The sequence below is a fragment of the Neopsephotus bourkii genome, unplaced genomic scaffold (genome assembly GCF_033783945.1).
Source record: "Neopsephotus bourkii isolate Nb327-2 ecotype Australia unplaced genomic scaffold, CSIRO-AGI_Nbou_v1 NB_384, whole genome shotgun sequence".
Taxonomy (NCBI): Eukaryota; Metazoa; Chordata; class Aves; order Psittaciformes; family Psittacidae; genus Neopsephotus; species Neopsephotus bourkii.
The window spans coordinates 50,068-64,603 of NW_026900889.1; the positions used below are offsets into that span (position 1 = coordinate 50,068).

Consider the following 14,536-nt stretch of genomic DNA (forward strand, 5'->3'; position numbering starts at 1 on the left):
CCTTCCAAATACAGACCAGGTAACTACATGCCCATTTTTTTTTGTCCTAGCCAGCCAAACAGACCAAATACAGTGGGGGTAAGCACAGAAATACGTTAAGATGGTGAAGACCAGGTAAAAGAGCAAATACAATCTCCAGACACTAAGTAGCTGTCATCACATTATTCACTGAATCAAGGTGCCTATGGAAATAACACATGCTGCACCCTGCAGCAAAGGTGGACTATCCCACATACCTTACAATCATTTGAAGCTCAGGCTATGTTTTAAAGTTGTTCATCTGGCTCCTCCATGCTGAAATCAATGGAGCAACCCTGACTGACGCCAGCTGAGGATCCTGTTAATGAAGACAGGGAAGTTTTCTGATTTACTTTTACCTAGGGAGCTGCCCTAAGAACTGGTCTTTTACAGTTTAATGACAATGGATGTGCATATTCTGTTGCTGCCATGTAACATTAAGCTGATGTCATCCTCCTCCCGCTGGTCCACTCAAACTCTGCTGGAGGAGACTGCAAAATAAAGCACATTTCAGACTGCAGGGCTGAACATGCTGTCACACTGCGGTTGCTGCTATTAAAATACTATGCCTGAAATTAACGCGTTACACCTTTCAGACCAATGTTCTCTAAATCAGACTGAATTTATCCAAGGGTATTCTTAGGCAAAAATACATCCTCGCAAGCAAGTAATGATCAGCGCTTTTTCCCCAGATGCTCTAATATGGAATAAAACCTATGCAGTAATTAATATTTATGAAGTGAACGAGTTCCTCTTAAACTCTAAATCACATATATATGGGATTTGAACTATAAAAATGAAAAACCAATAAAATAAAAAGACATTTACATACAGATTAATTGTGAACTTTGGTTAAGCTGCTCAATACTGGTTTAGTAAACTTAAAATTAATAATCATGCTGGTCTAAAAACTTATGCACTGATCAATGTGATTTCTGGATTATCCATATACAACAGAGGAAGTTTCATTGTAGTACATTAGGGAACGCTTGTAACTCGATCAGCAAAAACTTGATCTGACGTCCTTCGCTTGGCAACACTGCCTTGCTTATACTCTCGCGAGTGCTTTCGCCTGTTGAAATGCAGAGAAAGCATTATGCACAGAAGGAAAGCTCTTTGCAAAATGAATTGTTATGTAATTCAACCTGTGTCTTAGGAAGAAATGCTCTTAGAATCATAGAATATTTAGGATTGAAAAGGACCTTAAGACCGTCTAGTTCCAACCCTCCTGCCATAAACAGGGACACCTCATCCTAGACCATGCCTTACCCATTATTAAAAGTTAAAACAACAGCATTTCTGGAACACACATTCTGTCTATATCACAAAGTCCAAGAGTAAATAACACTTTTTACGGAGTGCTTTTTACCATAAGATCTTGAATTGCTTTATAAAAGCTGCTCGTTTACGTATAAGCCATTACTGAAAAATTAAAGGATTACAGACATTCATACAGTGATGGATGCTAAAAGTATTTCAGCATCGCGAGGAAGCGACATGATTTAGCAACCTGAGACCTTTATTTAAGAGTTCCTCTATGAATTCAACAGTTTAACTGCAGGCACCCAATCCTGAAAACGTCTGCTTTCGTAAGGGCATCAAAGCATTCAAAAGAAATGCGAACTCATTCAAGCTAAATACAACATTGCCTCCTCAAACCCTAACCCCCCTTCTCAGATGGCATGGTGCAGAGCACCCTGCATAATGCCAGGGTCTTTGCTGAAACGCAGGTGGTATGCTACAAGGAAGGATAGCAGTCAAGGGGCAGACACGAATCACATTTCACACAGGTGGAGAATTTGCTATGATTAATTAAGGATTTGCAGAGAGACCTTTCTCGCTTTTATAACTTAGGGAGTGCAGCACAAATTCAAGATGAAGGCTCAAAGACGGTGATTTTCTGAGAAAGATCTTCTGCCAGTCATTTAGGAAAAGAGATGCAGTCTCCCAGAGAAGATTACAGAGCACAGTATCCTGAAGAGTAACACTGAAACCTCCTTGTGCGGAAGGGGAAAAAAAAAGGAATAAAGGAAAGGATAAGACCAAGCTCTTTGCGTGGGTTCAGAGCACTGAGGGGAAAGCTCGTGCAGGCACCAGATTTTATTTCCTTGCCTTTCAAAGTTTTCCTTTTGTTCCCTGCTTGTGATACAGCTGTATGCTAGCAGCTGAATTAGGAAAATCTGCCAAGCACTGTCCTGTTTCCTTACCTGAGGGGAAAGGAATTTCACCACTGAGCTTATCAATAGCTGAGTCAAGGCAACGGTGGGCAAGATTTTAATCCCATCTCTGAAACCGCACTTCAGGGGAGCCTTTCCAAGAGCTACGCGTATATAGTCAACACGGGGCTTCATTCCGATTCCATCAGTTTAAATATTTCAACAGATAGCAGAGACACCAAACAGGGCCAAGAAAGCCTTAAGATGGGTTAGAAAGGAACCAAAATGGGTTCGCAATGGCCAAAACATGGTTCAAACCGAGTCAAGGAAGGGCAAAAATGGGCTAGAAACGGCAAGAAATTGGTAAGAACCGGACAAAAAAGGGTTTGGAAATGGCCAAAATTGATTCAAGAAAGCTAGAATTAGGCAAAAACAAGGGTTGGAAATAGCCCAAACCAGTTCAGAAAGAGCCAAGATAAGCTTAAAACAGGCTAGAAATGACTAGAAACTGTTCAGAAATAGCTAAAAATGGCCTACAACTAGGAAGAAACGGGCAAAAATAAGAGAGTGGGCCATCGATTGTTTAGAAATACTGAAAAAAAGACTTAAAATGGGCTAGCAACGGGAAAACATGGGTTAGAAACAGCCAAACTAATCTTAAAACTGGCAAGAAACGGGCAAAAACGGTTTAGTACGAGCCAAAAAAGGCTTAAAACTGGTCAGAAATGGACAAACATAAGACAGAAACGGCCAGAAATTGTTTCGCCCCTTCCCCTACCCATGAAGGTACAGTGTGAATCAACGACCTCCGGGTAACACCCCTCTCCCCCCCGTGTCTTTACTCCCCCCCAGAACCGAGCACCGGGCGCTGTGAGGCTTCCCGCGCCGGGCGCCCAGAGGGCAGGAGACGCCGCTCTGCGCCCGCCCAAGGCCTCCCCGCTCGCCCCGGACCCCCGCTGGCTCGGATCTCACTGCTACCTGCTGCCGCCGCCGGGACCCGAACCCTGCCCGCCGCCATGCTGCTCCCGGGCGCTGCGCGTGCGTCACCGAAACCCCGCCGCAGGGACCGGAGCCGGCGCGCGAACACCGGGCTGGGGCCACGAGCACGGCGCGGGCCCGCCCGCACCCCAACGAGCAGCCGCGCCGGCCATTGCTCCCCGGAAGCCAGCAGCCACCACGTGACACCGGCCACTTCCGGAGATACACACACACACACACACACACACACACACACACACACACACACACACACACCCACACCCACACCCACACCCACACCCACACCCACACCCACACCCACACCCACACCCACACCCACACACCCCTTTCCTGCCCTTCAAAACCTTCCTTTACCTGCAGAGGGATGGGGCGAGAAATAATTTATTAGCAGACGTTCAGCTACATTTACTGTTTTTAATAAAAAAAACCCCAAAACTTTAAAAAGGGGACTTGGTTTCCACTTAATGATCCCTGAAGATTTGTAATTGGAGGTATTCGGCACCAGAGCCACGGGCAAATTTGCATTGCTGCTGTTCAGCTGGGTTTTGCCTCAAGTTAACTCATACTCCGTGTTCTGGTGCAGCTAATCTCCTGTTTTTCCATAAGCACAAAATACTCGCTTTCCTTGGAGAAAAGACAAAAGGCAAAAAAAAAAAAACCAACGAAAAAGCCCCGGGTGCACAGACACAGCACAGATTACTTGTAGCTGCCATCATTTCAGGGCAAAAAGAATCCTCTTATCTCACCTGCAAAGTGGATTCAAAACATGAGGGCAGGAAGAGAAATTAATTGCTGAAAGGAAGTTTTGGAGGACGGGTACAAGGGCTCAAACATGGAACGCTCCAAGGAACTTTTCTGGCTTTGTTCTCGCGCCCCAGTGCTGGCTGGTGGGATAAGGACTAGCCTGTCACGCTGCCAGCTCCAAGGAACATTACAGGTCTCCCAGCAGGGAAGATTTCAGCTAACCCAACACAGAACACAAGTGCTAAAAAGCAACCTCAAAACTCTGCTTCCAGGAAAGAAAACATCCAGAGCCCAATAACAAAACCAGCAAAGCGGACCAATAGGCAACCTCAGGAAACCTAAACCCCTCTCATAAACATAACACCTCCGAAAAGAAAACCTGACAGAGACACTCGTTAATGCTGGGGAGCGGGCACCAGAGAGGCCGTGCGCAGACGGAGCTTTAGGCGGCCAAGCGAGGGCAGGAGCTCTGTGCGTGCAGGTGATGCCTGCGAGAGAAACGCTGTTGGGTTTGCAGAACCGGAAAAACCGCTCCGAGGAACGCTCACCGGAGGATGGAAACCGGGCGGGGAGCAGCGGTTTCGGAGCCCGTTGTCTCTGCGCCACCGAAAAGGTGAGCGTGTGCTGCTCCCAGGTGTCCCGACGTCGGTTACTGCAGGTGGGGCAGAAGGCGGGGGAGAGCGGCTCCGGGCGCCGCTCGCTGCTGCCATGTTGTATCGAACTCCCGGTACCTACGGGAATGGGGGTCGCGCTGTGGCTCTGCCGAAAACGCAGCACCGAAGCGGCCGGTGATGGGCCGGGTGCGGCGGTGATGTGGGGAAAGCGGCTGGGGGCCGCGTTCCGATGCTACCGTGTGTCCAAACCGCGGCACTGCACGGGGGAAAGCAGACGAACGCGGCCGGAAGACGGTCGGTGCTGGGATCACGGGGCCGATATCCGGAACCGACCGGACTGCAGAAAAGAGGCTGCACTGGTGAAGCTGAACCAATCAGAGAGGCGGAAGGGCGGTGCTCGCGGTGATTGACGGCCGCGGGTTGCATGCACGCTATTCCGGTGCCACTGCCGCTCCGCCTCCTGCAGTACCGGCTTTCGGCAAGAGGATGGCAGCAGCTAACGTTGCACTGAGCCAGTCGTTTGCCCCGCCCCATCTCCGCTGCCTGCAGTACCGAATTTAGACTCACGATGGCAGCAGCGAACCGTGCCCCGCGCCACGCCATGCCCCCCCCCCCCCCCATACCTACAACACCTGCAGTACCCACCTCTGGACACGTGGTGACAGCACACGGTCACTTTTCGGTACCCAGGAGGCAAAGGGCTGAGAGCAGCGGCCGCTCCCAGCCCACTTTACATCCCCCGGGGACATCAACTGCCGACTGGGGACCTGAAGTCTCTGCAATACCGGGGCTGGGCTAAGTTGCTAAGGGAACTTTTATTAGAGATTCTTTCAGGCTTGTTCACTTTTATCCCTCTGTGCTTGCGTTGCAGCAGTTTACAATCACATTCTGCTCTTGCGCTCTTTATTCTCTTTATGCGTTTGTATGGATTTGGAGTTTTTTTTCAGCTGTCCCTGCTTTTTAGTCTCCTTTAGTAACTCTTTTTATGAGCGTCCCATACCTAAAATGACATGAGAAACGGGCAAAAATGGTTTAAAGCAGATTACAAATGGTCAAAAATGGAATAGAAATGGCCCAAAATGGATTAAAATAGGTAAAAAGTGGGTAGAAAAGAGAAAAAATGGCTTAAAACGGGTTAGAATCGGGCAAAAATGGGACAAAAATGGCCATGAATTGTTCAGAAATAGCCAAAAAAAGCTTTACATGCGTTAGAAATGGGAAAGTTGGGTTTAAAATAGCCAAAAATAGCTTAAAACCGGTAAGAAAAGGGCAAAAAAATGGGATAGAAATGGCCCTAAATAGTTTAGAAATAAATAAAAAAGCTTAAAATAGGTTAGAAATGGGGAAAAATGGGTAACAAGGAAAATGGCTTAAAACGGGTGAGAAATGGGCAAAAATGTGTTGGAAGTGGCAAAAAATTGCTTCAAAATGAAGAAAAATGGTTTAGAAAGGGCCAAACTGGCTTAAAACAGGTTAGAATGGGACATAAAAAAGCTTCTAGCCACAAATGGCTAAAAATGGCATAAATCATGTTAGAAGTGGCCAAAAATAGGTTAGAAATGGTCAAAACCAGCTTAAAACTGGGGACAAATGGGCAAAAATGGGTTAGAACAAGAAAAAAGTGGATTAAACCGAGTTAGAAATGGGCCAAAATGAGGTGGAAATTGAAAAAAAATTGCTTTAAACGCGTTACAAGTGGCCAAAAATGGCTCAGAAACGGCAAAAAGAGTTTAGAAATAGCAAGTAAAAGCTTAAAACGGTTTATAAGTGGCCATAAATGCATTAGGAATAGCCAAAAGAGGCTTAAAATGGGTCAGAATTCAGCAAAAATGGGTTGGAAACAGCCAAAACCAGTTTAGAAATACAAAAAAAAATAAAAATAATGGCTTAAAATGGGTTAAAAATTACCAAAAATGGCTTAAACCAGGTTAGAAAAGATCAAAAAATGGTTAGAAGTGGGAAAAAAAAAATGCGTATAATGGGTTAGAAGTGGCCAAAATTGAGTTAGAAATGGCCAAAACCGGTTTAGAAATGGGGAAATAGATGTAAAACGGGTTGCAAATAGCAAAAAAAAAGGCTTAAACTTGTCAGAAATGGGCAAAACCCGGATAGAAATGACCATAAATGGCTCCTTCTTTCCCTCCCTCCTTCAATCCTTCCTTTTTTCCCCTCCCTCCTTGCTTCCCTGTCTCCTTTTTCCCTCCCACCTTCCTGCAGAATGAGAGTGCATACAAGAGCAGAGGTTCTGAGACAATCGAATGGAAGAGAAGGCAAGAGTACAACTGAATATGGGGAAGAGAATAGAAGGGAACAGAATCCAAGAGATTACTGGAGAAGAGCATCTAGGGGAAAAGAGTATCAGGGAACGTGAGAGATCTAATAGAATCTAAGATTAAGATTAGAGAATTGAAGAGCATCTAAGAAGAGAATATAGGGGGAGAGAATATCATGGAATAGAAGAGAATCTAAGATTAGAAGAGTAGAGAATCTAAGAGAAGACAAGAGAGAAAAATTGAAGAGCATACAGGAAAAGGGAAATTTAGAGAATCTAAGAAAAGGAAACGGAAGAGACTATAAGGGTATACAAGCAAATAAAGGAAGAAGGGAATCTAAGAGAAGAATACGTAAGCAAATATAGAAGAGAGACGGGAATAAGCGAAAACACTACATAGGATAAGACAACGTAAGAGAAAATAAGAAAATGTAAGACTACAGAAAAAGGGAAGAGACTCTAAGAGAGCATAAGGGAAAATAATGTAAGAGGAATATACGAGGAGAGACTATAACAGCATCTAAGATAAGGGAAGAGAACGTAAGAGAATCTAAAAGAGAAGGGAATGTAAGAGAATATTAGAGAACATAAGGGAAGGGAAGAGACTAAGAGACTATAGGACAACTGAAGACAGTAAAGAGAAGGGAAGAGAAGAAAATGCAAAAGGAGAGAAGAGAAGGGAGTGGAAGAGAACAGAGATTAGAAAAGACTAGGAGAACATATGGAAAGAGAATATAAAAGAATCTAAGAAAACAGAACCGGAAGGGCAGAGACTGTAAGGAAATGGAAGAGACTAAGAGGATACAGGAGAGAAGTACAAGAGGAACCAGGAAGGGAAGAGAGACAGACGGGAAGGGAAGAGACTTAGTAAGAGAGTATTAGAGAGGACAAAAGGCAAGTGCTCCTGGCCTGATGACATCTATTTTTTCAGGGCAACTATTTAATTGCATTAAAAGCAGGAATCATTAAATATACATAGTCTTGTCTGTCACGGAGCTTCATCAAGCCGTGAGAGGCAGCTGCACAAAGGGAATCCTTTCTCTAAGGGAAGCGGCTGAGCAGTGATCTGTTATAGCCACCCATCTATGTGAGCTGTGCTGCGACACTAATGCCACCGACAGAGCAGACAGGCTCTGGCAGCAGGCACCGAACAGGAGGGGATGCTGCTGCGTGCACGGAAGGCAGAGGCACATGCCCACAGCGCTTGCTGCCTGTGCCCTAAGCACAGAGTTTTCCATTCACATCCCCAGTGGCCTTACCTCTTCCTCCCGTGCCACTTTGCCATGCTTCATGGCAGCATCCACGGACCTTATCCCTGTACGGCTGGGTTCATCATCACACTGCCTGCTGGGCAGCATGCATCACCTGCAGGGCTCTGTGATCACCAGGGTGCGGCAAAGGCAGCAGCAAAGAGGGGTCCCTTGGAAATGTGCTGTCTGCCTGCAGGCACCGCTCCGTTACGGCGTCTTCTTGACATCAGGGGCTAAATACCCATCTCTGTCCCTGCGAGCGTGTGGTGCCCGGGGCTGCCGGGAAAGCCAATCTCTGGAACAGGCTGTGTGTGTTCTGGTCTGTAAGCCCCCCCCCCCCACCCCATCAGCTATGGTACAGACGAAGCCTTGTCACTGTCAAATGTTTAGCAGGTAATACCCTTTAGTGAACTAGAAACCTGCACTGACGCCGCACGCCTGGCAGGCTAGGAAAGGTAGATGCATTTGGGGTTATGCACATGAAAGCTCTACATCCTCCTGCGGTTCAAGTGCCATTTTTCTCGTAGGTAAATGGAAAAGCAGCCTCAGGCCTCCTGCTGGGATCAGGGGTCCTTCAGCTGCACCAGAGGAGCTTTGCTTTCAAGATGCGATACTCGCTATGCTGGTACGTGACCAGTTCAACTAGGTTGAAATAAAAGTGAATTTGCCCAGAGCTGGGTGTTACTTGCATTGGTACTGTTACTTGTGGTAGCAAACATTTATTGTGAACCACATGCTGAACAGACCTCAGGATTTCAAATAAGCCAGTTTGCCCTCCCTGGCTGCATTAAAATACGTTCCCCCAGATGAATTTAACCTCGTGTCAGCAAAGCACTTTAGCTCTAGGTACCAAAGACGAGCTTCAGCAAGGGCACAATCCCACCAGACACACCAAAGAGCGTGAGGATGAGAAGCCCTTGTGTAAGAAAGAAGGGTAATTGTGGCTTTGGGGTATTAAAGAGACCCTCAGCAGCTGTAGGGAAACGCCTGCATTCCCTAGGGTTCTCATCACAGGATCACGGAATGGTTCTGGTTGAGAGGAACCTCTAAAGGTCATCTAGTCCAACGTCCCCTGCAATGAGCAGGGACATCTTCAACTAGATCAGGGTGCTCAGAACCACATCCAGCCTGGCCTTGAACGTCTCCAAACAAAGTAATTTCTTCCTTGTTCAAGCAGAGGATGTGCTTTTGCTCTGATTTACTGGCCCCAGGTATTTCTATAGCAGGATCTAGATCTGTCCAGCTGTTAAAAAAGTGTCACTCTGCATTTATGCCAATGTTAAGAGAAAACAAAGGCCTGCATCCAGATCTTGAGCCCCAACTCAAGAGGGATGTGGAGCTGCTCGAGTGAGCCAGAGGAAACCACGGTGACGCTGCAAGGGCTGGAGCAGCTCTGCTCTGGAGCCAGGCTGAGACAGCTGGGCTTGTTCAGCCTGGAGAAGAGAAGGCTCCTTAAGGGGAAACCTTAGAGCAGCTCCAGTGCCTAAAGGGGCTTCAAGAAACCCGGAGAGGGGCTTTGGACAAGGACCCGTAGGGACAGGGCAAAAGGGGATGGCTGTAACCTGACAGAGGGGGGACTGAGACAAGCTCTCAGGCAGAAGCTCTTCCCTGTGAGGGTGCTGAGGCGCTGGCACAGGGTGCCCAGAGGAGCTGTGGCTGCCCCTTCCCTGGCAGCGTTCAAGGCCAGGTTGGATACAGGGGCTTGGAGCAAGCTGCTCTAGTGTGATGTGTCCCTGCCCACCCCTGGCAGGGGTTGGAACTGGATGAGCTTTAAGGTCCCTTTCAACATGAACCATTCCATGATTCTATAAAATGCAGAAATGGGGAGGAGAACTACAGGCCAATTACAGACCAGTTGGGGAAAGCAGAGGGTAAATGCATTTCCTCTCCTGGCAAGGTCAGAGGAGCATGTGCTACAATTACCAGACATACCTCTGCTCTCCTCTGTTGCTTCCCATTAGCAGAAACCTTTCTTTTCTTTTCGGTCTTGCAGCTGAGAGAAAGAGGTTAAAAAGAACTTCTGGAGCTCCTGAAAGGGTCTGTTCTGGCACACACAATGTCCACACGAGTGCACGCTGCTCCGAAACAGAAGGGTTCTTGTATTTACCTAGGAGCAAGAACTGGGTTTTTCTTCAGTTCAAGCAACCACTGACATGAGTCCACAGCATCAACACTGATGAGGCTGATAGGCTGGTGTGTCTAATACCAGATATCACATCTTCCACCTTGCTTACCTTAGGGTTCAGCACAGCTACTGAGCACCACTGCTAGCCACCAAACACACCGGCTGAGGAAGTGATGAGTGATGAGAGGCTAGACCTCAGTGGAAAGTTCTGCCACCATTTATTTAGCCAGCAGATCGACACTCAAGACCAAACGGGGGTAAAATCTCCTATGCAGGAGGAGGAGGTGCCAGGGAAACCCTTAAGTACCAGCGAGCTGTTGGTGCTGGGCACCAGCCCTGTACATGTAGCCTGTGCCCATCCTGCAGCCCCACAGGCTGGCCCTGCTCCTCCTGGCCAGGATGCGTGGCTGCACAGGCCCCACACGTCCTGCCTCTGCTGACACCCGCGGCTGATTCTGTGGCCCTAAACCTACAGGGAATATCACCTGGGGTGCATTCTCTCTTGCTCTCTGTGAACTGCTGCTCAGGGTCCTGCTGGGGCTGCAGGGAGGCAGAGGAGCACCAGGTACCTGGTTTCTGCGCGGCAGCGCAGCCCCTGCGATGCAGACGTCCATGCAGTAGGTCGTCACCTCTTTCAGTTTCTGTTCTTACTCCAGGGTATTCTCTGGGCACTTTACCTGGAAGATCACATCACGTTATTTCCTAACAGGACCCAGGAATCGGAAGCTAAATCCATTCTAACATGGGAAACAAGCAATTCAAAAACTTCCCTTTTTTGACCAAATGAACCCCTCATCCGCTCCCAAGGTCTTCTGAAGCAGTTCCGTGGTTAGCGTGGTGTCATTGATGCTTTCAAGGGATGCAGTGACAGATGAGCCTGAAAGAACACAAAAGAACAAAGCACTGTGCCTTAGGTCATTGTATTTGAGAGCTGTGAACAACAGCAGCAAGGCCAGAGCAGGCAGTCGCCACGTTTCTTCATGCTGTTTGGAAACGGGGAGGAACAGCCCCTCACCTAAGTGCTGTGGCCCTTACCTAGAGCTCTTCTGCCCCAGAGGCAGTGCGTCCGCTCACTCTTTCTGGCTGTGCTTCCCTCCCAGGTCAGCTCGCTGCCCAGGGCCTGCCCAGCAGTGCCCATGGTTGCATTAACACCCCTGGGAAGTACTGCCCTGCCCAACTCTAGCCTCATACCTGTGCAGCATACATATTACGTCTTTGCTGACAGCTACCCATCCCTTCGAGAGGAAAAAACAGGGCTGTTGCCACAGATGTGGCAGGTTTGAAGGCAGCCGATGCAGAAAACGCCATGCTGTACACCATGCTTCCCACCCCGTTTCCTTCTTCTTCTGCCTCTGCTCAGTTCAGGTCCCTTCCCTCACCCACCACACCTCCTGTGCTGTCCTTAATCACTTCAGCCACCACAGTCACCCCTCACCCCTCCGGTACCTGCTCACTTCTGAGCTCCCCACACAAGGAAGGAAGGAAGGAAGGAAGGAAGAGGATTTTACATGCAAGGGGTCTGGTGCATCTGCTTCTTCGTGGCATCCTGCTGGGAAAGCCACTGGATGTTTGCCACCACGGTGCTACTGTGGCACCCACAGTGCCTTCAGCCTCTGCCTTGCTTCTCCTCCTCCAAGCTCTGTTAAAGGTCTGGAAGAAGCCTGACCCCAACATGACACCACTGAGCCCCTGTGGGACCCCATAACCCCCCCCAGTGCCCCCATAACCACCTCTGGGACTGTCCTATCACCCCTCCTGGGACTCTCCTAAACTCCCCCATGACGCCTTTTGGACCCCCCCCGCCCAACACCCACTGGGACCCCCATAATCCCCATTGAACCACCCCCAACACCCCCACCCCTTCTTTCGGCCCCTCCCCCCAGAGGGGGTCCGCTTGGGGCAGGGGGGGCTTATGGCCAGAGCTGCGGGGGCTCCTGCTGCTGGTGCTGCTGGCGAGGACCCTGCTCTGCCTCAGGTGAGGGGGCCACAAGGGGCTATGGGGGTAATGGGGACTATGGGGCATAATGGTGGCTATGGGGCTTATTGGGAGGTCACTGAGTCACCTGTGTCCTTTGTGCCCCCCCTTCAGGCGCAGCAGCCTCTGGCACAAGGAGGACATGGAAGAACAGATGGGGCACGGTGAGAGTCACCCACTGACACCTGTTGACACCCATGGACACCCACTGACATACATTGACATCTATGGACATCCACTGACGGTTTTTGACACCCATTGACACCCACTGACACTCACTGACGACATCCATTGACATCTATTGATATCTATTGACTGCCACTGGCAGTTATTGACACCCATTGACATCCACTGACACCCACTGCCATCTATTGACTGCCACTGCCACTGCCACTTCTTGACACCCGCTGACAGACACCCATTGACATTTATTAACTGCCATTGACAGTTATTGATACCCACTGACATGCATTGACAAAATCATTGACACATGGGGTACCCATCTCTGGGTGACGCTGGGTGCTGGTGGCAGAGGGGAAGCTCTACATTGACCCACTGACACACGAGGACCAGGGGCTGGCGCTCAGGGACTTTGCACAGGATATCGATGTCACCTGCGTCAAGATCGAGGAGGTCATAGGGGCAGGTGACCCCCATTATCCCCATGGGGTCCCTATAGGTCCTATGGGTATCCTACGGGGTGACCGCATCCCTGTCCCCATTGACGTCCCCATCACTCACCCCATTGCCATCCCCATTGAGGTCCCAATCGACGTCCCATTGATGGCTCTCCCATGCAGTCCCCATGGTGGCCACAGGGCGTCGCTGTCCCTATAGGAGAGATAGGGGAGGAGCTGGAGGGGTTGGGGGGGATGGGGGGGTTTAGGAGTTAGGAGGTGAGGGAGCACTGTAAGCTGTGCTGTTTCCACTTGTAAATAAGCTTCTTTTTTTTCAAACAGGAAAGTGTGTCAGTGTCCTCCCTTCCCCACCCCCCACCCCCTTTCCCCCCCTCCATTCCCCACAACCCCCACTCCCCCAACCCCTCTTCCCGCCCCCCCGCCCATCCAACCCCCCAAACCCTCCCTCCTACCCTAACTCCTCCTACCCCTATGTTCCCTATCTCTATTCTCAACTCATGTCTCTGCTATAACCAGCCTAATAAAGCTCTTCTATGCCACATTAGCATACCCAAAGTGCCACCTATGCCACCCAATCTAACACCCACACTTCCCAAAGTGCCACTTAGCATACCCAAACTAAAACCTATTGTTCCCTAAGTACGACCTACACGTGTGAAACCCTAAGTGACACCTATGATACCCAACCTAACACCTATGGTTCCTAAGTACCACTTACCATACCCTACCTAAGACCTATAGTATGTAAAGTGACACCCATGATACCCACCTAACACCTGTGGTTCCCTAAGTGCCATCTATGATACCCAACCTAATACCTATAGTATGCAAAGTACCACTTATGATACCTAGCCTAACACCTATGGTACCCAAAGTGCCACCTATGATACCCAACCTAACACCTATGGTCCGTAACTGCCACCTATGATACCCATCCTAACACCTATAGTATGCAAAGTGCCACCTATGATACCCATCCTAACACCTATAGTACGCAAAGTGCCACCTATGATACCCAAACTAACACCTATGGTTTCCTAAATGCCACGTATGATACCCAACCTAACACCTGTGCTTCCCAAAGTGCGACGCATGATACCCGAACTAACACCTATAGTATGCAAAGTGCCACCGATGATACCCAGCCTAACAACTATGGTCCCTAAGTGACATCTATGATACCCAACCTAACACCTATAGTATGCAAAGTGCCACCTATGATACCCAACCTAACACATATTGTTCCCTAAGTACAACTTAGAATGTGCAGCCTAACCCCTATGGTACCCAAATTGCCACCTATGATACCCAACCTAACACCTACAGTACCCAAAGTGCCACCTACAATACCCCCCTAACATCTATCGCTCCTGAAGAGCCACCTACGACACCCAGTCTAACACGTATGGTACCCAAAGTCCCACCTATGATACCCACCTGACACCTATGGTTCCCTCTTATGATACCTAACTTAACACCTGCGGTTCCCAAAGTAACACTGAGACTACTCAACCTAACACCTATGATAGCCGACCTAACGCCAGCTCAAGTGCCACGTACACTACACTACACTAAGTGCCACCTACGCTACCAGGCCTGACTCCTACAATACCCTAAGTGCCACCTACACTATCCACCCTGATACTCTACCCAGCCAAACACCCTTGGCACCCAAAGTGCCACCTACCGTATCCAACCTAACATGAACACTACCCAAAGTGCCACCAACAGCACCCAGCCTAACA

General features: G+C 48.8%; 1 long non-coding RNA gene across 3 annotated transcripts; it reads right to left on the reverse strand.

The window, feature by feature from the left end:
- Nucleotides 1-13,332: 13,332 nt before the first annotated feature.
- On the reverse strand, nt 13,333-14,114 carry LOC133210008 (uncharacterized). 3 transcript variants are annotated; one of them, XR_009724828.1, is made up of 4 exons: nt 14,091-14,114; nt 13,979-14,047; nt 13,520-13,937; nt 13,333-13,409 (listed from the first exon to the last, which is right to left on the reverse strand). It is a non-coding gene; the product is annotated as an uncharacterized LOC133210008 (long non-coding RNA). The 3 variants fall into 3 exon arrangements; XR_009724829.1 differs by lacking the exon at nt 14,091-14,114 and having other exon boundaries at nt 13,520-13,853; nt 13,979-14,084; XR_009724827.1 differs by lacking the exon at nt 14,091-14,114 and having other exon boundaries at nt 13,979-14,084.
- Nucleotides 14,115-14,536: the final 422 nt, after the last annotated feature.